The 25,527-nt window shown below is 35.5% G+C and overlaps 1 long non-coding RNA gene across 1 annotated transcript; it reads left to right on the top strand.

Moving 5' to 3' along the window:
* Positions 1–7: 7 nt before the first annotated feature.
* Positions 8–18,834, top strand: LOC127969466 (uncharacterized). The gene is made up of 3 exons (XR_008156272.1): positions 8–362; positions 17,367–17,460; positions 18,405–18,834. It is a non-coding gene; the product is annotated as an uncharacterized LOC127969466 (long non-coding RNA).
* Positions 18,835–25,527: the final 6,693 nt, after the last annotated feature.

Genomic DNA, 25,527 nt, shown 5'->3' with positions numbered 1-25,527 from the left:
GCGCGTTTATATTTTGAAACGCGAGAGGGCGCAAGGTTACAGCTTTTCGTTTAAATACTTCACTAATTGATTCAATATATTTCATAAATAATTTTGTTTTAAGATAGTTTTAGGATTTAAAAAAGCCCACCCACAAAGTATATATTAAAGTCACTGGACAACATTATTGATGTGCATATTCCTGTAATAATGGTAAACATTTAGAAAAGTTTTTTTTTCGTGTGTAGGCCTACTATGTAGGCTATCACTTTTTTCATATTTGCAATATAACGTAATGGAATTCATAATGACATCGCAAAATCATCGTTTAAGAAGTGACGTCAACATTTTGCAGGGAAGCAACATTGAAAACAACAACACAGGTAAGTAAATTTACATTTTGTAATTTAGCAGACGCTTTTATCTATCCAAAGCGACTTACAAATGCCATGGATTTAATACATTATGTGCTATTTTGTGCATTTCGCCGTTTTCCCTCACCTTTTCAAACATGCCATCCTGAGAAAATCTCAGGAAATAGGATGATGATAGCCTATCAAAATTTTAAAAGATTTTAAAAGAAATTCAGTCAATCAAGCAACACTGCATATAAATTATACGTCTATATCTGTGTATTTTACAAACATAAAAAAACTAAAGTGAACACATTTGATTGGTGCATTTAATATTTGTTATTGCAGTTAATAAAAGATGTACAGTGTCTATAGGCCCCAAGTTTCAGCTCATCAAACATGTTATCTGTATGTTTTTCTTCTTATATTGCTGTTCAATTGCAGTGATATTTATTTTTTTCTATCAAATTGTCCTCTCATTCATGTTGCTCTCATGTTTTTTTTCTTTCATGAAACACAAAATGAGTAGCCTAATTAATTGCAACTTTTTTCTCATAAGTGAATGAGAACTAAATGAGAAAAAGATTCCCTGACATTTTGATTGTTTTCAGATCTTGCACATTTAATCCTTCTTGATGTAACACACGAGAAGCAATAAAGTTTGTGCACAATTTCTTCTCCTTCTATAGTGCAAACAGCACTTCTGGTTTATGTAACCTGGGAATGTCTTGCTATATTATACTGTAGATGTCAACATCACTGGCTCTTATGTTTAGGTGCAGCAGATTTTAATGTGCAAATCCATTACATGGCTACAGACGAATTCCAAGAAAATAAAAATAAATAAATAGGTCTATCTGTTTTAAATTTTGTATGTCAATTTCTGCTATTTTTAACTATAAAATGAAGCATACAGTTCCAATATAATTAGAAGAATTAAGTAAAAAGATTTATATAAATTATAAATCATTATATAAATGAAGCCAGAGCATCCTAAACTCAAAGCTTACAAATTTACAATTTACTACCCTTAATGGAAATGTATTTGCTCCTGTCCTAACAGCTGTTGTTTATATGTTAATGAAGTTCTGATTGTCTGAGAAGGTGTCCCACACCCGCTCCCATTCTCCAAATGGTCACCATTTGTTTAGAACCTGATCATCCCAAATGATCTAAGAAACAACATAATTGTTGACTTTCTTGATCGCTATAATAATTAAGATATTTTGGCACATGAGCATGATCAAACATCTATTGTGGAGTGAGATCTGTGTCAGGGCAGAATAAAGTTTCTTGCACAGATAAGGCACCAGGGCAAGCAGTGTTGGAAGCTAACTTCACTTTGAAAAGGGCAGTTTGTCATGTATCTGAGTGAGCAGGGCAGGTCTTTTCTCAAAGTGACCAGTTCATCATATATATTTCCCTTCACCCCTGTCTAATGTGACACTCCTTATGGACGAGTGGTGTGTTCGCCACCATGTTTCTGTCATCACCCTCGTGCCAGTCATCGACGGCGTGACGTGACGAGCCATCAGTCAGTGTTAATGAAAGGGATTCATTCAGCTCACTCGCTGAGAAAGCGTCTATCTTTCCTCTTCTCTAAAATTAGTCTAATGGAGTCCCCTCGGTCTGGCTTCCTCTGCGGTAATGAATTAAGTGACAGTGAAGAGGCCATAAGTATGTGGGGTCCTACAGGAGCCGCCTGTGAGATAGATGCTCAAGCGGACAGATCGATCTGTCTCTCTATCATCACTGTCTATCTTGTTTTTGTGTATGTATAGATACAAATAAACACATACAGTCGATAGGTAGACAGCAGTATGGAAGCCCGTTTCCACCACCAAATAAAAAATTATAAAGGTAATTGCGACTTTTTATCTCACAATTCTGATGTTTTTTTCTCGCAATTGTGAATTTACATCTGACAATTCTCACTTTTTTTTCTTAGAATTGCGTTGGATGTAAACTCGCAATTCAGACTTTTTTCTTAGAATAGTGAGATATAAACAGAATTGGGGGATTTAAAGTCAGAATTGCGAGATATAAAGTCGGAATTGTGAGATATAAACTCACAGTTGCGAGAAAGTCGGAATTGTGAGATATGAAGTCGGAATTACGAGATATAAAGTTAGAATTGCGGAATACAAACTCACAGTTGCGAGAAATAAAGTCGGAATTGTGATATATAAAGTCGGAATTGTGAGATTTAAAGTCGGAATTGTGAGATTTAAAGTCGGAATTGTGAGATATAAAGTCGGAATTGTGAGATTTAAAGTCGGAATTGTGAGATTTAAAGTCGGAATTGTGAGATATAAAGTCAGAATTGCAAGATATAAAGTTAGAATTGCGGGATATAAACTCACAGTTGCGAGAAATAAAGGCAGAATTGTGAGATATAAGCTTGCAATTGCGAGTTATAAAGTCCAATTCTGAGTAGAAAGACTGATATGTTGTCAGAATTGCGAGAATTATATCACGCATTTCTAAAAAAAATAATCTAAATTGGGCCAGTTTAGATCTCACAATTCTGAGTGAAAAAGTCAGAATTGAGAGTTCGTATCTCACAATTATGAAAAAAAAGTAAGAATTGTGAAATGTAAAGTGAAAATTATGCTATTTTTTTATTTTTATTATTAATATATATATATATATATATATATATATATATTTTTACAAAAGAATTGTAGGATAAAATGTCGCAATTACCTTTTTTTTCAGTGGTGGAAACGGGCTTCCGTACAGCAGAGCTTAGAAGGAGCTAAGGAAAAGCTGAATTTTTTCAACTAAAAAAAAGAGGCATGAGGTTATTATTTTTATAATTAATATTTCCCATCATAATGATCTTTCCCGACATGCCCTGCTACACTGCAGGGAAATACACAGGAGAAATCAACTGCATATTTGAATGGAGAGTCATGATTGATGACTGTCCTCTCTTGTAATTTCAGGAATCTGCTGACGGTGTGTCATTTATTGTGATGGCTTTATAAGCAATAATATAGAGGTGCTCCGATCACGATCGGCCGATCGTTATGCGTATCTCCTCAGTAAAGCCGGTTTTCTAATCAGCGGTTAATTCCATCAGGTGCGTGATTTCACATAGAGCAGCTGTTACTACACAGAGCCGTTGTTAATAGAGAAGATGCGCAAATCACGTTAATTTTCAGCGTTTATTGGCCCATCTTCTCAGTTAACAACGGCTCTGTGTAGTAACAGCTGCTCTATGTGAAATCACGCACCTGATGGAATTAACCGCTGATTAGAAAACCGGCTTTACTGACGAGATGCGCATTAACGATCGGCCGATCGTGATCGGAGCACCCCTACAATAATACATGAGCATCTGTGATACAGGCATTCTTGTTTCTAACAGTAGGCAAAAGATGATTTTATTCAGTTTAAACATGTCAGTACTCCCATAGACTCTATAATTACCTGCTAAGTGGGGTGTCACGGCTGGATAGCAACACATCAGTTATACCTGCTTTATTTATGTGAATGAATATACCTTTTATCAATCTATAAACTGAACAGAATTGCAAACATTTACGCAAAAGTGGACTATACCTTTTGAATACACTACTGTTCAAAAGTTCTCTTATTCTCATTTGCATTTATTTAATCACAAATACAGTAAAAATACAAATATTATTACAGTATAAAATAACTGCTTAAGTATTTTTATTTTAATATATTTTTTAATGTCATTTATTTTCTTATGATGGCATATCTGAATTTAACTTCAGTCTTGATCCTTGTGATCCTTGCTGATTTGGTGCTCAAGAAACATTTTTTATTATTATCAATGTTAAAAATAGTTGTGCTGCTTAATAGTTTTAAAGTATTTAATATTTATAAACAGCATTTATAATAGATATCTTTGGTAACATCATAAATGTGTTCATGTGAATTCATTAAATTTTTATATATATATTTTTTTAATTGTTTAATATTAAGGCAAGTTGTCATGTATTTCACTTGCTACAGTGGTGTAATATATGACACATTGGTTTTTACAATTCCTCTTAATAAGTTTAATATTTAATCTGATATACCTTTTATATAAATATTATTATATTTTCACAAATGTTTTTTTTTTTTTATGGAAATGTTCTATTTCTTTTTATGAATTCAGGACTTAAAGGACTATCCTTGTCCAGAAATTGAATTTAAAAAATAAACCTTCCCCAAGAAATATGAATAAAAAGTATAACCACTAGCCCCGGAGTACTTCAAAACACTTTTCATTTCCTTGTCAGAAAATAAGAACAACACTGAATAATAAGATAATTACTGTTTATCACATCTAACCTTCATAAGCCTCTTTGCTGGGACACTGTCGTACTTGAAATCATGCCCTGAAATATCCCCTCAATTTATTCCTTCAGGAGATGAATGCAAATGTTAACATACTCTGATGTGAATTGTAATTTTCTCATTTCTTGTTGTTCCTATTTTACATCATGCAAAAAAATGCACTACTCATTTTTGCCCCGAAACCGTATAAAGGAATAAATGCAAGGTAAATTGGTGTGAAATGTGGTCCTCAAACTTCTGGAAGTTATTATGTTTATGAAAAGCTGCTGTTGTAATTTTAGGAATTTTTTTTCTTCTGCAATTCTCATGCATAAATTCAACACATCCTGCGTTGCCTTCGTTGATTTTCAGACGTGCACCACTGTTGGCTGCTTTGAACTTTCTATGTCTAAATCCTGTCCAAAGGTAGAAGCAAAACCATTGCAAATACTAGAGACAGCTCAGTGCTTTTGTGACATCTATCACATATACAAAGCCAGCCTATTCTATTCTGTTTGGGAAATACATGATTCACATGTGCTGGAGCTTCATGCACCATAGCAAAACTACAGCAAGAAATCAGGCATGATTTAAAAGTGAAATATAATGCTTCTTCTGTTAATTGATTTTCCTCCTGATATGTTCCCTTATTATGTTTAATTTAAGCTGGAAAATTTTGTTATACCACAACATTCATTTAAAAGCCAAATTAAACTTTGTGAAATATTTAATTATTTTTGCCACTGTTGACAAAAATGCAAATGAATCCATTAAAGTTTAATAGCCTAAAACTATTGCGAACCTTCTCAGAGAACAGCTGAACATAATTACGCTTGTGTTTTATTATTGCATATCTGATTCTTGTCGCAATAATTTCCATAACTCCGATGGCATGAGATGTTTTTTTTCGCCTCATAAAATTAAAGTCAGTTCAATAGAGCACAAAGTTGATCATACATGTTATAAGGTTTCTATGCTTTGCATGTTTACATTATTTGAATATGCTACACATTCAATATTTGGCATCATAATTAAACTAACAAACAAGATGTGCAATCATTTCAGAATATCAAAGTTGTATGGTTTTTTTTTTTGCGTGTGGGTGGGGGTGTAATTAAAAAAGCCCATTAAGACTCAAACTTGCGTCAGATTTTATTAACAGTGTTAATTCCTTAATGTACCGTATGCGATTATGAATTTAATTACATTTCTGGGGACGTCAGGTTCATCGGAAATAGGTAATACATTTGCAGATAAATTAAGAACACTTTACAATGTATTCTGACATTCTTTATATATCAAACATGTCTATAGAGCTCCGGACCCCACGCTGTTGGAGCTTACATCAGGTGGCAGAGACTAGATGACTTTAATATATTGAATTAACTTCAAGAAGTAAAGTACAAACACTTTGAACCTATGAGACTACAGCACATCTGACCCTGACTTTTAGCAACAGAATATGATGTCACGCTCTTGGCTTCTGTTTGTAATTCAGTTCAAAAAGTTAAAACAATAGATATGGCTTGACTTAGGTTGTTCGTTCGTTCACAGACATCATTCGCTTTCGCCCTGCATTTGTCCTTGAGATATGATGGTACTTGTTTAAATATTAATTACTGAAAATAAAGTCTGATTGCATGGGCACTTTAATTGAAGAATCTCTGCGCTTGTAAGAGTATGTGTCATTCTTTAATCGTTCTGCTGTTCCATCTGAACGATATGCTTTGATATTTTTCATATTGTCATTTCTGTAATGTCTCATGGCATACTTGTATAGCGTGGCTGGGTGTGCTGCATTTAGGAGAGGTTTTTTTAGGTATTGAGGTATCGTGATGGTGTAGTGGGAATGCAGCAGGATGACGTGGCAGATGGTTTATTAGAGCTGATCTCAGCTTGAAGGCTTGAATTACTGAGGGGACAGTGACACTCTCACAGCCTGTTGCAAGACACACAAGCGCGCACACAGACACACACGTCGTGGACACAACTTGGCCATTCACTGATCCCATAGAGCGTTTCCAGATCACACAGTGATCTCAATGACCACATATGCTGGACACATATTCATCATGCACTAAACATGATAACCACTGTCCATTCACGAAAACTTAGGAAACAGTCCTGAGCTTTTCTTGCAAAGAAAGTTATATTTTACATTTTGGGTCTCCAAATAATTCATTATGATATTCCATATACACTACCATTCAAAAGATTAGGATCAGTAATTTTATTTGATTTGATTTATTTTTTTTACACCCCATAAAGGCTGTTTAAAAACAGAAAAGTATTTAAATATCTGCTTTCTATTTTAATATATTTAAATATGTAGTTTATTCTTGTGATGCAAAGCTGAATTTTCAGTGGCAATTACTCCAGTCTTCAGTGTCAAACGATCCTTCAGAAATTGTTTTTGATATACTGATTATTGTTATTATTATCATTTTTTTTTATTTGGATTCTTTGAAAAACCTATTTATTTGAAGAGTTTTTATATTTCTATTTTTTACATCATAAATGCCTTTACCGTCAGTTCTGGTCAATCTACATCCTTATTTACATACATCCTTGTTAAATTTACATACATTTACATCCAATTTACATAGATACTTGTTAAATAATAAAAAAAAGAAATGTCTAGAAATGTCTTTACTTGCTGAATAACAAAAAATCTAATTAAAGTCGTACTGCCCCCACATTTGTGAATGGCAGTGTATATTAGAAATTGTAGGTTGATTCCTCCCAAGATCATAAATATCATAATTCTGTTTGTTTGAGAACATTTTCTTTAGGATGGGACTATCTGTTTTTGCAGCCAATGACATAAGAGGATTATTGAGGAAACCTGTTTGAAATCAGTTATTATTTTTTATTGTTTCTTCAGTTATATTACTGGCGCAGAAACTAGACACTTCAGCTTTGAGTCTAAAACCATAAGGATTAGTTGCTGATTGTGTTACACACTGGTCTCCAATGCCAACCACTTACAGAGACTGTGATTGGGTGACCTCTGAGAAAAGGACAGATGGTGGTGAGGGAGTGGGGTCTTAGTGATCACACTGTTCACCCAGGATCACAATATCAATTGTGGCCCATAGCCTCTTTCAGGATGATATGCCAGGCGTAGTTTGTCTTTGTCTGACGTGTCTTTTGGAGGACACTCGCCACAAACACAGCTAATTAGAGGTAATAAAGACTCACACATCAGGGAGAAAAACACACTTGTGAAAATAGCCTCACGCTGGGTACAATATTGCAGTGCATGTGAAAAGCTGTCTCTGTCTCACAGGGGCAGGGCACAGAGGTGAAGTGGACAATCTGAGCACAACCATTCATTCATATATTCTTGCTGTATAGCGGTAGTTTAATGCCAGTTGAAATGAGTTATATCTCACTTACAAACTCAAAGCATTTCAGTCAAACATACATCATTACTGTGCACTATAAATACTTTATAATTTGTTTTTTAACTGACGTAACTGCATCTTATGTTATGTTATTCACAGCCAGACTGGCAGTCATGTCAAATAATTATTCTCTTTGGAGTCATAGCTGATTGATTACATTTTCCTCATTGTTAACTAACTCACTAAACTGAAACCTTTTATTTTTAATCAAAGTGATATCTTGCAGTAATTAGATTGCTCCATTTTAAATTTAATCAATGATGAAGAAAATGTAACTAAACTCTGAAAACTCAAGTAGATATTATTGTGACAGTAAATTATTGTGGCAGGACAAAGTACGGTATGTGTACCCATTTAGATTGGTCGTTGTTCGCATTAATTGGTCATAAAATAATATCTGATCTTCATCGAAATCACAAGTAGAGGCAAACACAATTTTCAATCTACATTCTTTTATTTTCCAGCATATTCTGCATATTTGAACCCTTTACAACAGTGAAAGTATGATTTTTGAGAACGTCTTTTCACACTAAGGATAATTAAGTGCTAGGAATTGTAAACTTATTTTAACCTGATAATCAGTGATGATGATGATGATGATGTTAATGATCATATTTTTTAATATTTTTGTTTGAATGTACACCTTTTTTTCTTTTATTACTGCCCTTCAGAAGCTACAGAAGATACATATAGTACATGAAAAAATAAATACAAATTACCCTGATCACCATTTTAAAGCCATTTACATCCCCGGCTCTTACTGAATTGTTTCCTTTTGGGTTTATTTGAATGTTTTTACCCTTTAATAGTTGTGTGTGAGACCGTTATCTGCCCTCAGTGTGAAAACAAGAATATCAAAATCCCACAGTAACTGTTGTAAATGTTTGAAATATGCAGAATATGCTGTAAAACCAAATAATGTGCAAGATCTGGAGGAAGTTGTGGATCTTAGGACAACAAGGTAAAGTCACTTACTTTTCCCACAGCTCTGTGAATGTTTATTGGGATGTGTTCAATAAAATAATGAAAGATTAGAAATGTTTGTCTTTACCTGTGACTTTGATGAGAAATGAATGCAGAAAACCATCTGATTCCAATGCGTTCACATCCTTTTTCTTGCCACTGTAATTGGAAAGAAACATGTGTTTTTTTTTTTACCACAATGATGAAAATGTTTTTACGCTGACTTTTAGGTTTCTTTCTTGTTAAAATATGCTCTTCCATGTACAAATCCAAAAAGCGTACAATATTGTTACACGTAAGAAAAAACTTGTGTGAACTATTCATGCATTATTCATTGCATGGTTCATCATAAGGGATTGTCAATCTCTAACTAAGGCTTAGTTCTGGGGAAATGAGGTCCATTTAATGAGATATGTAAAAGATAATTATGATTATGACCCCGAGATGCAGAATTATGAAGCTAAAATTGCAAGAGGAGACATTGTAGCCCAGGGGCAAGACAACAAAAGACCAATGAGGAGAAACGATTATTAGATGGGTGGTTACAGAACCGTGACTCTGCATTTTTCAGGGATTAAACTCCCTAAAGTTCAGTTTTTGTCACACTTAATCCTGTTGAATTATTTATGTACAACAATTATACTCAGTGGGTCATATAGTGAAATACTGGACACATTCAGTATTCAGTATTCACATCAATACAGTGATGTAGACAGTTATACAATAAAATTAAAGAGTACCTGTCTAAAGATGACTTAAATATATAAATATAAAATTATATATATATATATATATATATATATATATATATATATATATATATATATATATATATATATATATATATATATATATATATATATATATATATATATTAGGGGTGTAACGGTTCACAAAATTCACGGTTCGGTTCGATACGATACACTGATGTCACGGTTCGGTTCGGTTCGGTTCGATACGTTTTAGATACAGCAAAATGTAAAAACATCTCAACTTTTCAGAATGCCGCAAGCGCACCGCGGGTCATGTGACAAGAACCAACCAATCAGCTTCATCCTTTCCCGTAACAAGGTTGAGAGCTCAGCCAAGATGAAGGAACAGCTGATCATAGTTGTATATGGATTGCAATTTTGAAATAAATTTAGTAGCAGAGCTACTGCAAGCGATTTTTAGAGCTGCAAATCCATTTATCCTTCGCTGAAATTTCCGCGTCTCATGGAGAGAGCACGTCATTGTTGCTTAGCAAAGACAGACGCCTCATGAGCGCTTCTGCCCGAGCGCTTTGGAAAGGAGGAGAAAGACGTGCTTAGCGTTTTCCACGCGTTTTTAGGAGCGATATGTGAACGGCCCCTAAGGCGCTCGCTCACTCAGCACGCGCTGAAGGCTCGTTGCAAAATGTCTAATGCATTTAACAGACCAGAAATATAAGATCCTAAAATAACCAACAGGTCTGGTGTTTGGGTTGGATTCCCTGTAAGCTATAGTGTCTAAATGCTGCAGGGATAGTTTGCTGCGTGCATGTTTCTCCTTTTTTTCGTCTTTTCCCAGATAGTACTGACGCATATATCCCAGATATTCCCGCTGGTGTTTTTTTTTTTTTTTTTTTTTTTTTTGTATTCCCGCTGGTGTACCCTGTCATGTTGCAGATGCGACATACCGTTGTTTTTTATCCACCACTCTCTTGCCATCACCATTATAGCTTAAAGGGAATCCAAAGTGCACCCAAACACCAGACCTGTTGGGTATTGGGGGATCTTCTCATTTCTAGTCTGTTAAACGCATTGGCTATTTTGCAACGAGCCTTCAGCGCGTACTGAGTGAGCGAGCGCCTGCTGAGTAGCCTAACATAAACATATAAGATGGTGTTTTTTTCTTCTTCGGGAGTGTCAGGGGCGTTGCCTGTTACGTTGTTTGGGTTATTGGGCTACCTTGTTGAACGCATATCATTATATTTCTATCTCTCTCTTTTTTTTTTTTTTTTTTTCAAATATAATTAATTACTCCAACGAACCGTTCGGTATACATAATGCGTACCGCGTACCGAACCGAAAGCGTCGTACCGAACGGTTCAATACGAATACGCGTATCGTTACACCCCTAATATATATATATATATATATATATATATATATATATATATATATATAATATACATTTAATATTAAATGTAATATTCTAAAATATGCTTCTTTATACTTTTTTTGTTTCAGAGAATGTGCACAGTGAACCATCAGTTTTCTTTACATGATTGACATAGATATGCAAAACTTGTTTTAGTATTTTATTATTTAGAATCAAGCTAAATTAAATGTATTGTCATATAATTGCTTATAATGCAAGGCTCACAGGTTTCGACACAACATGTTTCAAACGGATTTGTGGATCCAATTTGTTTAACGAGTTGTTCATTTGAGTCTGATCTTTTCAGTGAATCTGATTTCACACTAGTCCAATGATACAGTATGTTTATGATTTGTCCTTACACCTCAAGATCCTTTCAGTTCTATGGATTTCTTTAATTAGTTCCCTTTCCTTTAATCAAAGAAATGTTTCCATGTAAGATGAAAGAAAGTTGAGAAGGAATCTCTTGTAAGCCCTTTTCCTGCTGGGCACTGCTGACAGAACTGACAGTCCATGTCTTGGACAACAATTACAACCTGACATGGACCAGCTTCTGGATATAAGGTTCAACCTTTCCTCCTGATGAGTGCCATCTGATGGAATTCAAATGGGAGGATGAGGACAGTGCTTGCAGGCCATTTACGGTCACAGAACTTAAGACTGATGCTCTATGACAGTGCCAATCCTTTTTGTTCCTCATTTGATGGATCGACTGGATCATTTATTTATACAGTATATAGAGGTGTGACTATGTTTCTCTGTTCCAAAAGTTATAGTGTGCTGTCTGTCAAGGAGACATATTAATGGAATAGCTCAGCCAAAATTAAAAATTTGCAGAACCTTTCTCACCCTCAGGCCATCCAAGATGACTCTGTGAGTCCAAACAGCTGATAAAAACATCACAATAATCACAATAAAGTTGTCAATCAGTTATTTTAAGTGTTAAGCTGCACAATTGCGAGAAACAAATCCATAGCTTTTGACCAAAATATGAGTCCATAATCCATGATCCATTCCTCCAGCGAAAAAGTCCAAAGCCCCATTGTAAGTTTTCAGTAAATTTCCATTGTGAGGGGAGCCATTCCTTTAATGCAAAGGTTGTTGCAAAATTTAGGCAACTAAAAGGGATCATATGATGTGATTAAAATTTTTCCTTGCTCTTTGGTGTTACAAGCTCTTGGTGGATAAAAAAGATCTGTAAAGTTGCAAAGACTAAAGTCTCAAATCCAAAGAGATATTCTTTATAAAAGGTAAGAGTCAACCACACCCCCTTAAAATGGCTCGTTCTAACATGGCCCCACATGTCTACGACATTATGCTGAATTTGCATAATGGCGCCCAAATGTTCACGCAAAGAAAGAAGGCTTAACTTTTATTCTCTCTGTTGCCTCCGCTGCCATTTTGTGGAGTCGCTGTGTGTTTCGTTGTGAAAGCAAAACTACTTTGTTTGGTCTTCCAAAAGAGGACACAACTAGAAATCAGTGGTTAAGTTGTATTTCAACACTGTTCCAGAACAGCTCAACCCAATTGTTGAGATGTGTGCTGCACATTTTATGGAGGATGAGGACTGTTTCCTGAACCAGTAGCCTGCAATGCATCTGTGGCACAACGGCTGTTTCTATAAAGTCAGGCAGTTCAAACTTTGCAAGGACAGTCTGGCACTTCTGACTCACAGTCTGTAAGTACGTTTTAAAAAAATATTTAAATAATTTGCCAATGATGATTCAAACGCGAATTTTGAGCAGTAGGCTTGTTGTTTGTTGTTCCTCAGATCACAAATACAGAAATTGTTTTATGTTTACGCAGTGCTATATGCAACGTAACGCGTAAAAAGACAGTATAAGTCATTATAATCAGTAATTAAGTCCCTACTGGATGCAACAAATGCCTCGTTTGTAATGGGTTTTATTGTTTTAGTCTCGTCTAGTGATGTCTGGATCGTGAACGAATCTTTCTATTTAACTGGATCTTCTTAGTGAATCAGTTAAACCAGTTCATCAAATTGAATTGAATCGTTTGAAACGGTTTGCGTCTCCAATACGCACTTATCCACAAATTACTTAAGTTATTTGGTTCAAAAACATGCCTTACACTCCCTCTGATGCGAAATAAACCAATATCCCAAGTTATTCAGTTTCTCCTAACAGTACATTTACTGAACTGCAAAAAGAGAACCAGTGATGGGATGTGCATGAGAGCAACTGGACTGAGTCTCGTGCTGCTGGCCTGGGAGATGGCATAGTATGTAGAGGGGCTTAACATTTTTGGCTTAAGGCTTTCGGCCAATCACAACACACATGTATAGCTCGCCAATCAGAGCACACCTCGCTTTTTCAGAACGATGAGCTTTGTTTCAGAAAGGCAGGGCTTATACATTGCATTACTCCAAATACACAAAATTATGTTCTTTTTAGCAGCATCATTTGACCCCTTTAAAGGAAAACAGGCTGAAAATATAATTTTTTTTTGAAAATAGGATAATTTTCCAACTCTCCTAGAGTTAAACAGTTGGGTTTTTCCATTTTCAAATCCATTCAACCGATCTCTTGGTCTGGTAGTAGCACTTTTAGCTTAGCTTAGCATAGATCATTGAATCTGATTAGACCGGAAGCATCTCACTCAAAAATGACCAAAGAGTTTCTATATTTTTCCTTTTTAAAACTCGACTCTTCTGTAGTTACATCATGTACTAAGACCTACGGAAAATAAAACCTTGCTATTTTCTAGGCCGATATGGCTTGGAACTATACTCTCATTCCGGCGTAATAATCTAGGAACTTTGCTGCTGCACAAATGGTACAGCAGCAAAGTTCCTTGATTATTTCAAAATATTTTATATATTTAATTTATAAATGTACTGTATTTAATATATAAAATATGATTGAACATCAGTATACTTCTATAAATATTGTAAAATAATATTAAATTTTTTATTATATTTTAAAACAAATATTTTCCTTATATAGCTTAATAACACATAAGTTCTATAGTTTAGCAACATGATGAGGTTAAGTTTTTCAAATGCTATCTGAGAAGGCAGCTCGCTAGGTTTTGGAACACAGTTTTGTGTCAGCCATAAAACAGGTGCATTCAGAGCGTAAAAAAGGTTTACCTGTCTCATGATTTAATAATTCAGTACCGACTGCTCAGTATATCCTCACTTGACTGGATGGGATTATAGTCCCAGCGATATCTGCCACTCTACCAAGCGTTCAAGCACCATGACAGCCTCATAAACATGCTCATTAAAACCAGGTCAGAGGCAAATATAGTCATAAAGTTTAACGACTCTCATTTCTTCATTAATGGCGGCACGAGTTTGAAAAGGGGGGCCCTGGAAGCGGAAAAGCAATATTTTGCACTTGTGCATCCATTTCTGCTCTAATTAATTTAGCTTTTTAATTATGCTGGTTTGATTGTAATGTATTCAGTTGATTAATGATGCTAAAGGAAGGTTTCACTCTCATCTGGAGAGCAATTATCAGTGCAACCGAGCTCTAGTGCACCTGTCAAGCTCTGAATTCAACTCTCTTATAGTCTTCTTCTGTCAGATTGCTTTCAGAAAGGGCCCAATGGTTTTGGCTCAAATGCACAAATACTTTATTTCAGCCAAGTCTTTATTGATTGAATGAAACCTAATTACAATTGGTTCGTAATTAAATTGGGGTGTAGACTATAAATATGTTTAACTAATAACAATGCGCTTGATCCATTCAGTCACCAGCAGTGGATGTTATCCTCTCTGAGTCTTTATATCTGTGGTGCTTTTACGATCAATTTGACACCTAGTAGAAAAAAAAAAAATCTAAGTGACCTGTAAGTAGCATAGTAATTTGTTATTAACAAATATCTCAGTCTCTATTTACGGATGGTCATGCATTTGTGTCTACGTGCTGAATTAAGGGAGCTTGTTTGTCTGTGCCGGTTTACAGAAATAGATGCTAAATGTGGATGGGGATGAAAGAGGAAAGAGGATGAAAGACTCTTCACCACTTTCTTTTTGCCTTTTTCAATATTTTTCTATTGTGTGATGACACACTCGCTCTTCAAATAGCAGACCTAACACCCTTCAATCCACTGAGCTACAACAAGTGACAGCAACTAAAGACAGACATACTCTGTCGGAATATGTTATTATGTGACAGTATACTTTGATGTTTTTCCAAACCTGTTTAAAAACACATCTTTACATTTATTTCCCATACAACAACAATTCAGAATGTCCCCAAGAGGTCAAAAAAAAACCATTCAACAACAAAAATAATTTATGTAAAGATACATAAATGTATCAAGAGTGACAATAAAGACTAACGCTGTTACAAAAAAATTGAAATGAGGATGAATAAATAATGACAGAATGTTTAGTTCTGGTGTCTAATGTCATTGCATGACTCTTGCTCTAAAATGACATCAAATCAAAGTCTCAACAGTGTAAGAAAATGTGTTATGTGCATGTATGCGTGATGGGCAGTGAATAACTCTGCAGGCTCTCTCCTTCCTTGTGGCGTTCAGATGTAATCAGGGCGTCTCTCCGCAGGGGCGTGATGAGCTCATTAAGATGGATCAATCTGAGGAAGCAGCGCCTGCTGAACTGATAACGCCACATCCATGTCTGATACCTGTTCCTGCCATCCTGGCTCCCCATCGACCTGACATCAGGGCACACTGACATCCAGAGCTTTTCAGCATTACCTCTCCCCTGGAGGGATCACAGGAGTCTTTCATCTGAGCACTGACGACGGCGGAGCAGCACTTTGATCAGTGTTATTATTTAGACGATTTGTCATTTTGATGTGTGGTTTAGTATGTGCCTCTCACACAAGTTGGCAGGTTTCACTGTGAGTTTCCTCGGGGTAAATAACCCGTCGGAGAAAGTCCGATCAGAATATCCAAGATCAATGGTAACAGTTCGATCCATATTTTTAAGTGTCAACTTCATGGTTCGGTTTCAAATTGCAAGTGACACGAACAACAGCATATGTCAGACCCATGCAGAGACACTACTAGCAGAGTGAAAATATGGAGTCTGTTTCAGAAGGAGGGAGAAAAAAGAAATAACATGTTAGCAGATGTATTAATTCCTCCACAGCTGCGGCTATTTTTAGGCCACAGTTAAACGTTTCATCCTACATATTTGACAGATCGATGGGAAAATAAATAAATAAATAAATGGGATAGACATAGCCAACGAAACCTATCTGTGGGTATTGGTGTCTGTTGTGAGTTAATAGGATGTCAGTGAAGATTGATGGCCGTGCCGTAGGGGGAAAAGAGGCTTGGAGCTCTGTGCATTTATGAAAATGGGCCGAAAGGAGAGAGGTGTGCATTATTCTCAAACGGAAGAGCGCTGGAATTCTAATATGTTTAGACATTATCTGTTCTGGTAGAAATGGAGCTTCATTTATTCATGCCAACAAAAGTCTGTTTGTATTTGTGCTTTTTAAGGGTGTAGAAACAGTACATTTTCAGTGTGTATGTGGGTATAGCCCAAAATGCATAATAGGTTAAAGGTCAACATCCGAACAGTCAATAACCATCAGGAAACTAATTCAAATCGATAAGCAAAAGGGCACAAACAGGAAATAAATCAGTAACATAAGAGCCAAAACTAGAGCAAGGCACAAATGAAACCTGCTTTTTTTTCTTCTTTTTTTTTCTGTAACACAATATAAGATTTTTTTTACCCAGATTTGTACCATAAAGCAGACAAGATGTTTATACAAGAAAGACAAAAATGTTTATACCACCAGCTCTCAAATCAGTTAAAACATAGATGGTGTCCTTAAAAACCACATTGACTTTCACATTGACTTTCCACTGGGTTATTACAGAAAATAAGCAACAGTTTGTATCCAATAAAAGTTTTGTTCATCACAATAATCGTTACAAATGAAAATGAAATACAATCACTAGAAGTAAAAATCTAAACAAAGATTATAAATGACCCTTAAGCTCCAGCAACTCTTTCAGTCTTTGTACACAATACATTTGGTGCAACATTTCTGCAAAATGATATTATGTTGCTCATGTTTTACTGCCACTAGCATTAATCTCAAATGGAAATTATACTTAATTATATGCATAGGTGTGTTTTTGGAGATTAGCAATTTTTTTCTAATGAGCCAATGTTGCAAGATTAATTTCATGCTGTTCCTCACACAAAGCTATCATATGACTTCAGAAGACTTGAAATATAGCACACAAGTCTACTTTTATGGTGTTTTATGGTGTGTTTTTGTCCTTTTAGGATGTTGACGGATCACCGTAAACTGTTAGTGCATGCAGAAAAATTCTTCGGCCACAGAAAATATAACAGCATACGGGTTGGGAAAGACACGTGGGTGAGTAATTAATGACAGAATATTCATTTTTGGATTAATTGTTCCTTTAATAAGTGAGTTAACGGTTCCACATCGCATCTGAAAGAAGTTTAAGATCATAACAAACCATGTGTGATTCATAGCGCAGACTCAAATTTTGTGCCACAAGATGAATTTAGCATTGACTTTGTGTCAGAATCAGGGGTGTTTGATTATTTGTAGTGATTCGAACAATCTCTGTAGAGCTCTAAAGAACTATTTACCTGAGACTGACTGGGCCGCAGAGTGTTGAATGTGACCCTTAGCCTTAGGTGAAGTGTAGCAGGAGTTTTTACTGTGCAAACCTGACATGTTATCTCCAGGGCTTCCACACCATCTCAGTTTTCTCAGATTAGTTTCTCTCCCAGGAACTGTCAACTATTGAGACCGGACCTAATTCTGCTCACACTGGGAGTGCAGTCTCTATCGCTCTTTTTCGATGTATTTTTCTTTCTCCGTGTCCTCTACTGCTTTTGCTTAAGAAAAACCCATGGAGACTCTCTGTCGTTCTGAATCTCGCATCCATCAGTCAGCCACTCGAGCGGAGTGTTGTGAGCGTGGGTATGGATGAGATGAGTACTGTGTGTGTGTGTGTGTGTGTGTGTGTTGATACCTCAGACTGTGGTCCCTGGGCAGTCTCTCACACACATCAGAAAAGAAGCCATCTGCTCTCTTCTGAGGATTTGCTTCAGGTCAAGCTCAAACCGAATGTTAGAGATGCTTCTGGAAAGCACAATGAACCTGGTTTCTTTTTACAATAAAACAAACAGATCATGTCGACAGGTGTGTGTTTCGATAGTTGTCTGTTACTGTATATCAAAGCTATAGAGAGAAGCGTTTTTACAGATGGGAGGTTGTTAAGCACCTCTCAAGACACAGACACTTGTGTTTCATATATCTAAACTGGCTTTCACTCATTTCCTCAGTCGGTCCATCAGTCACATGTCTGACGTGAACTCCCATCCCAATCTCCCCTCATCCTTCAACCTGACAGCCATGACAGCCAATCCCATTCTTGATTGGGCTGAGACTCGAAAGGAAACAGACGAATGGAGACCATCACCCTTTCTGGCGCTGAGACACGCTATCTGTAAATCAATGATACCCATTCCACATTCAAAACCTGCTGGACAGACAGAGAGACACACACCCGCAACAAAAAGTCAAAGCAACATCAACCAGAAGATTTACAGTCTTGCACAACTGCTTTCCCCATCCCGGTGAAGACTATGTGCACTTAAACCTTCAAGCGTTTGGTGATTTATTCAGGATGCTCACAAGAACAATCCATAGATGTTATGGGAAAAGAAACATAGTTACTTATGAGACATTAGTAGTCTAGAAACTAAACTATACAAAAAAAAATAATAATAATAATTTTGTCTGTTATCAATAAATTAATAAATAAACCTTTGTATTGTATTTATTTTAATATTTAATTAAATGTGTAATTATATATATATATATATATATATATATATATATATATATATATATATATAGGCATAAGGGGTCTCATTCATGAAACATTCGTAAATATACGAGTAAATATCTGAGTGATTTGCGCGTAAAGAGAACTTCCCGAAAACTCTTCTCCTGATTCACAAAAACTTCGTAAACGTCAGATGTGATAGTGAAATGTGTGTGTGTGTTAATGAATTCCAATCAGTCGAAAATGGGACGCGCGTGCACGCTCACTCTCAATTACCATAAATTCCGCCTATTAAATCCGACTGACAACTATATATGAGCATCATATTATGACACCAAACGAAGGATTTCAACATGTCTTCTCAAAAGCGACTGAAAAAGAAACATTTCTCAGCTGCAGAAATTGAAGTTTTATTATCAGAAGTTCATTCAAAACGCCACATTTTATTTCAAGCGTACTAGTGGCGTATCAGGTCCTAAAAAAGGAAGTTTGGCAGCATATTACAGATCCTATTACTGGCTCTCATAATAAAAGTTAAAAGAAAACCGTATGTAATTAATATATATAATATTATTTTCAAAATGCTGGGTAAATATGTACCCGATTAAGGTGAATTAAAATGCAGCCGTATTAATGAGCAAAACGTTCAGACGTTAAACGCACTATTTACGCGTGGCTGGGAGCAGGTGTAGATTTCTTTCGTACCAACTAACATTTGGAAAATACGAACGTTTTAATGAATCCGAAAATTTACGCCAAAACCACTTTACACGCGATTTACACAAAAATTCGTTCTGCTCGTGTTTCATGAATGAGACCCAATGTGTGTATTTAAATAAAAAGTTATAAAAATTACAAAAATGCAATTGTAATTATTTGAATTAATTCAATTTAATAATTGATTTAGTTTATTTATTTGTAACGTTTGTGTTTGTTTATAATTAAATGAATATTTGCATTTATTAATGGATATATTTGAACTATGATATATTTATTATAATTGTATAATGTTTAATTATACATATGTGCACCTCTCAATTTAAACATACAATTTATGTAAATACATAAATTATTTACATAAATTGTATGTTTAAATTGAATTAGAATATAACTGAACTAAAATAATGAAATTTTTAAATGTATATTTATTAATAAAAGTATACAACATATCTATGATAAGGACCACAAAATGAAGAAATTGCAATATATAATTTTTTTTTAAACTAACTGTTTTATAACTCCAATACGGACCTGGAAATCAGACCCTTGTAAGTTGGATATCAAAAGCTTGGAAACTATCAGATGTTCTGCTTTTGGGATTTTGGTGAATGTGATTTTGGGCTGAAAATAGAAAACTGTCCAGTGTTGTGCCCAGAAGCCCCACAAACTGGTCAGCATCCAGCGCGGTCAACATGGCTGCGTGCAAAGATACCAGATGTCACCTTGCTGCCTCTGCTGTTAGCTGGATAGTCTGCAGATAGCGCAACGCAAAGTCAACTCTTTCTGTATATTTGTTTAATGGCGTGACAATGGTTTTGGCTGCTCGAATCAAAAGGTAAAAAAAACAACAACAAAAAAAAACGATGAAGGTTAAACGATCTGTGTTAAAACAAAGAGACCTTTGATCGGGATTATGCTACTAGCTTCTATCTCTCAGCCTGTTATGCATCTCTGTGGCACTTTAAATTGGATTTAAATTGCATTTGCTTTTAGTCATTTATTGTTCTTTTGATGTTAATGAACAACAGTTCATTTTAGCCAGTGATTTGAAATTGATCGCAAGAGTAAAGTGCAAATCAATTATCAAATCAGCCTCAGAATCAGGCCAGAATGGTGTTATAACACAGATTGTTAATGATGCACATCATCTGGGGCCCAGTGGTGAGTCAACAGCCGTAATTATGATCCCACTGTGCTGTTAATTCTGAAAAGTGTTGAGATTTACTGTGATATTCCCTAGATGGTGAGAGAAACTCTAATTAAACACAGCAACTGAGGGGATTAAAGGACCTCGAAGGGTTTACTACCTGTGGCACAGTGACTGAATATCAACAGAACTAACGACAAGCTCAGCGTGAACACTGTGTTGGCTTTAGTACTTCATTCATGACCTGTACAAATGGGAGTTTGCCCCACATCAGTTATATAAAAGATGACGTCACCCCTTTAAAAAAAGCATCACTAATGGCATTAGTTGTCACGGTACCAAAATTTACATATTCAGTACCGATACGATACCAGTGAAAATCCACGGTTCTCTGTAACAATTTCGGTACCAAAGCAAAACATATGCTAATTACACACTTTTTATCACTAAAAATAAAACCAATGCCATTCATTATACTTATTTACAATTGTGTTTAAAGTTTTTTTTACAAGTAATGTAATTATGAAAAACAGTAAACAAGTTTCACTTAAATTGAATTAGTCTTTTAATTAATTAAATTTAAACACATTTTATTCTTTGGTAAATAAAGGTGATTTGCTATTAAAATTAAAACATGAAAGAAATATTGTGTGATTTATTTCTTTAAAAAATAAAGTTTTATACATTTTTTCAACAGTAGTAGCAGTATCACATACATTCCTCTAAATAATAGTAATATTTCTAGCACAATACCTTTATGGAAAAATTTACTTTTATTTTGACAGGTTGTTGTGAATACCTTTAAATTGACACTGGTTTCACTCAATGAAACTGTAAAATGCTTGTGAAGTGACTCCGAACAGTGCTGGTGATGTTGTTGATGTATTTATGTCCTCATTGAGACGGCAGAAGCTGAAATTACTGCAAGCGTCACTCGCTTCAGTCTATGTAGTTAACAAACCGCACATCTCTGCCATTCATTCATTCACACAGAGACACACAGAGCATGCAGGATTCATATTTCAACCAACTGTTGCAGCTTAACATTTACAGATACTGGTCCATATGGAGATTTGATTTGATTAATTTATGCTAACTTTGACAAATTCCTTGACTGTCCATATTAAAATGTAAGTTTAATTTTCATGACTGGAGATTTCTTCCGCGTTTTCTGCTTGACGGAAATCATACCGCTGTGTGTGTCAAGAACCGGGTTGACCGGGCACTCAGTGCCACCAGTACTTAAAGAAACCTGGTACCATCACATTTACATTTTTTTTGTACCGACTTGGTACCGAAGTACCGGGTCTTTTGACAACACTAAATGGCATATTCATATGTAAGCGTGATAATTGCATTTCAGTCTGAATCTAGCCGGTGTTTGGATCTTTTGAGAAATCAGTTTACAAGCAGCATGTGACCTTTAACCTCACATGTTTGAGCATCGCAGACCTGGTACAAACTTGAAGATAGATTATCTCTGGATTAATCCCTGATTATATCATCAGGTCCAGCTGATACCTGTCGCTTGCCAGGTCAGTGGATTTCTTGTATGGCCTGGAACGATATTTCTCCATTGCAACTCTGCTGTAGCTATCACCCTCCAGAACAGATTTTTAGAGGACATTACTCATATTTAAAACTACAGATATAACTATAGGCTACATTCACAATGTGCTCTAAATGTCTGAGACAACTAGTAAAAAATATATATGTATTATGTATTTTTGAACATATGTCATTGCAAATTAATGCTAAAGACTAAAGGACAAGTCATTGTTTTTTTTCATCCTTTTTTCCTCCCTTCATACACTGATAAATTTTGAAATTTTGGGTTATTTTGCTTGCATAACATGTCTTCTTTCAGACTAGTGGAAAGACAACATCCAAAATACACATCTACTTTATTACAGTTTATATATTTTATATTGTTATATGTTTCCCAAAATTCATATTTTTTTTCTTCAGAAATCACCACTATAAAAGCACCAACCTATATTATATATATATATATTTGCCTGAACATTTTATTCCTAAAAATACAGTGCCGTTTTTTTCTTTCTTGAAAACTGACATAATTTTTTTGATTTATGAAGTAATAAAAAAAGTGATATCCAAAATCCCTTCCGTAAATTTTTACTCTAATATGTAAAAAAAATTAAACAAGTGTTTGTTGTACTGTGTTTAATTTGTAATTAATGTACTGTGTTTAATTAACTGGGGAAGTGTGGGGATATCTATAAAAAAAAATGATTAAAAAATGATCAACCAATTCACCAGTGTTTGTCTTGCCTTAAATTATCAGCCTACAAATTTGAAAGAATAGATGCATTGAAAACTTAAAATGAGTTTTTGAATTTCTTTGGTTTGGTTTGGTTTGGTTTGTCTCTTTTGCTTTCTTTGCAGCACACAAGCTGCATGTACTTCACTGTAAAACCAGATGTGATCAGTATGATTTGAGAATGATCCAGCGAGCAATCTTGTAAGCATCTTTAAGTTGCTTGGGTTGATTATTGACCAAAATATAGACCTTTCTGTTTATACAGAAGTACAACAAATGAATAGTTTTAGTTTTGGTTCCAAACATCCAACATAACATATATAACATCAGCTTTTAATTACATCATGAGAAAATAATGAGAAATAATAAGAATGAGAAAGTTTGCATTGCCTTGTGTGACTGTTATATTTGTTAGTGTGACACAGTGAGAGTTGCAGTGATGAGAGGTGATGGGTACCTGAGTGTGGGCCTGTCATCCTGAGCTATGTGTAATATCAAAAGTATATCCTTAGTGTCTCCTAATCATCAGAGACAAAAGGAAACTCCTTTTGACAAATATGCCCTGTCACATCTTTCCCCCAACAGAAGTGCAGCCTCTATTCAGGAGTTTGACGTAGAGGCTGGTAATACTGCCGAGTGCCCTCTGGATAAAAACATATTAGTGATGCTTGCAAGGTACTTCACTTACAATGCTTTAGGGATATTTTTCTGATGTATGTCCATGAACTCATTTAAGAAAAGGAATTTGTGAACTAATTTAAAATGATAATAAGGCTCATTTAGAAACCTGTGAATTCACAGCTGCCTAAAGGAAGCCTGTAGGAATGTTTCAATAAAATAAAATGCCCTGGAGGTTGCAATGACAAGTTGAGAAATGACAAGAGGCATACGGCATAATTTCTGGATGGGCTCCACCCAATAATGGTGATGTTAAGCATTCGAATCAGGTGCTTGTAATTCAGCCCTTTCTTGAAAACTTTAACATCTATCTATCTATCCATCCATCCATCCATCAATCTATCGATCTTCATCATGGATGGAGATTCTTATGTGAAACTAGTCAAGATTAGGTGAAAACACTTTTGCTATCGTGAGATCAACGGAAAACGAGACAAAAAATAATGCATGGCCTTCCCAGGGCTCCTCTAGAACGGAGCTCCATTCGAATGTGGCTTTGTGCAGAATTGAATTGCTCTGGACATGCAAATTTTATTATAATATAATATAACATGGCGCATAACACTGTAAGGAGGCCCCTGCATGGTGTCGGGGGCTGCGCGGGTGTCTCATATGCCAGCGATAACGACCTGTGTTAACCAAACTCACTTTCAAGAAGATCATCACCCATCTATGAACAACTGAGACCTCCATATGAACCTGTAATACTAACACATGTAAGAATCCATGGGAATTCAGTGCCATTTGTCTTCATATCATGCGTTCTGAAAGGATCATACAAGCGATCACGAGGCCGTGATGCCTTTTCTTATAGGAGCGGATGAGTGATGTGTGAAATGGATTTTTGTGCTCTGCTGTGCTCCTTTCACACTCTAGGCTATCATAAGCTCTGCTAATTCAGCTGCATTGCCCCAACCCACGTTAATTATAGACTCATTGACAACAGCTCTTACTTCTGTGCAATCTACCCACCGCGCCGGCTTATTGAAGGTGGACTGAAATGAGATGGAGTTTTATGAAAGCCCCCAGAAACTGCAGCAATGTCCTAAAGCAATGCTGGTGATAATTAGATCCTGTGGCAGAGCTGGAAAATGAAGTTAACGCTTTACTTGAACCCTGTAGTCATGAGACATGCCAAGGAATGTCGACTTTCTCTTGTCACAACATCATGATATTAATGTCTGCTACATGACAGAGCAGCTTGAGTCTCCGTGTGGAATATTACGACAAGTGACAAGCCTTATAGATGCTGTTTTACATCACGAGTGGCATGAACATTTAAACAAAGGAGAACTAAGCATTTATTAATACATTATTTCTGGCAACCCTTTTCACAGTTTTTAGAGTTAATATTTGGGTTTTTAGATTTTTCATAACAGGTTTGTTTCATGCAAACACCATCGGAAACATGTTATGATGGATTGAACTTACTTTAAAGCTGGGCTCTGTCATTTTTGTCCTCCATAAAACATTTTAAAAACAAAGAAATAAACTGTACTCTTGAAAAATATTAGAAACATGTACACTCCCTTGAGATCACATAACCTGCTAAATATTGTTCATTTTGTTTCTGTAGGGCCCCTGATATTAGATACTTTCGCTTTTGGATGAAAAAAAAAAATGGCTGACTGTGAAAAATAACTTTAATAACTGTATATATAGATACCGCTATTTATATATATATACCGTTCAAAAGTTTGGGGTTGATAAGATTCTTTAATGTTTTTGATGAAGTCTCTTATGCTCATCAAGGTTGCACTTATTTGATCAAAAAGTAATAACTGGGCATTT

This window comes from Carassius gibelio, chromosome B12, assembly GCF_023724105.1.
Source record: "Carassius gibelio isolate Cgi1373 ecotype wild population from Czech Republic chromosome B12, carGib1.2-hapl.c, whole genome shotgun sequence".
In the NCBI taxonomy this organism is placed as follows: domain Eukaryota; kingdom Metazoa; phylum Chordata; class Actinopteri; order Cypriniformes; family Cyprinidae; genus Carassius; species Carassius gibelio.
Note: the sequence above shows the minus strand (reverse complement) of the source record. Positions and strands in the feature narration are given on the sequence as shown.